The 1,195-nt window shown below is 55.6% G+C and overlaps 1 protein-coding gene across 3 annotated transcripts in view; it reads right to left on the bottom strand.

Moving 5' to 3' along the window:
- RPH3A (rabphilin 3A) overlaps positions 1-935 on the bottom strand; it is a 94,197-nt gene extending 93,262 nt beyond the window's left edge. Inside the window, exon 1 of one of the 3 annotated variants that reach the window (XM_006147966.3) lies at positions 120-534. The gene's annotated coding sequence lies outside the window, so the exon portion shown is untranslated. Of the gene's footprint in view, positions 1-119; positions 537-873 lie in introns of those variants that run through there. The other 2 variants (XM_006147967.2, XM_027771634.1) reach the window with 2 other exon arrangements.
- Positions 936-1,195: the final 260 nt, after the last annotated feature.

Here is a 1,195-nt window from a genome sequence, read left to right on the forward strand (position 1 = left end):
ATCAGACTCTCCTTCTCTTTCCCCAAATCAGATCGCAGCACCAGCACACGCACACGCATGTGCGCGCACACACGCTCAACTACCCCTCAATCATGCAGGACCGAGACAAAAAGAAATACCGCTGGCAGGAGAGGAGACAACTCAGACCAGCCCGCGAGTCGGTGGCCGAGGCAGGCTGCCTTCCTCAGGCTGTCCTCCACATGCGTGAAGGTTTTCGCTGTGAGCTCTCTCTCCTTTCCTCTCCTCCCTCTCTTTCTCTCTGGTCCTCAGCAACTCTGGCTGCTCGCAGTAGATGAATAGATTGCTTCCCAATGCCCGGTTCGGCGGCGGCTGCTACCTCTACTGCAAAATCCCGTGTGAGCGAGAGAGGGGGCAACAGCGTCTCCCAGAGCAGGGGGAACCAAGCCTGCCTCCCCGCCGTGATTTATGTGTGCGGTGCCTGGAGAAAGAAAGGTGGGAGGCCGGGAGGGGAGGCTGGGCGCTCCAGAGATCCCAGCTGGTGGAAAAGGCGATCAGGGGATTGGCCGTCAGCACCGCGGACAGCGCTAAGATGCGGCAGCGGCGGGGATGGGCGGGACGCGAACCCTCAGGCAGAGAAGTTAAGTTATTGGACGAGCAGAGCAGAGCAGAGAAGGGGGAGTCCAGAGGGGTGGAGGACGGGACTGCGCGCCATCACACAGTCAAGTCAGTGACAGCCTCCCGACCACACACTCGTTCTAATACTGTCGCTCACTCTCAGCGGAGGAGCTAAACCTTCGCAGCCCCTCTCCCACACACACCCCCAGACCTTCGCAGCTCACCCCTGTTCGGAGAAGAGCTTGACCCCAGTGTGGGGGTCTCCTAGTGGTTATCACCCTCCCAAAGTTCACCCACCTTGCTGCAGATTTCTGACCTATCCCTGGGGTTTCACAGAATTCCAGGCAGGAAAGATGAAGCGTAGGAAATGGAAATTTCTAGGGGGCAGGATGGCTTAGTTGAGCAAGCACTTGACAAGTTTCTGGGAGCCAGATCCAGCCCCCATACAACCTTGGAAAGTCATTTAATGCTTTTAAGTCCCATAGGTAAAATGAGGACTCAGCTTTCTTATTTTGCTACAAACAGGAAGCAAGAGGTTAAAAAGGAAATCTTGAGAACACCCAAGTTGTGGGTTGCTGCGATTCTTGTGATCTGTATAAGCTGATTCAAACGTTTGGAC

Source organism: Tupaia chinensis, unplaced genomic scaffold, assembly GCF_000334495.1.
Source record: "Tupaia chinensis unplaced genomic scaffold, TupChi_1.0 Scaffold000226_1, whole genome shotgun sequence".
NCBI classification, from domain to species: domain Eukaryota; kingdom Metazoa; phylum Chordata; class Mammalia; order Scandentia; family Tupaiidae; genus Tupaia; species Tupaia belangeri.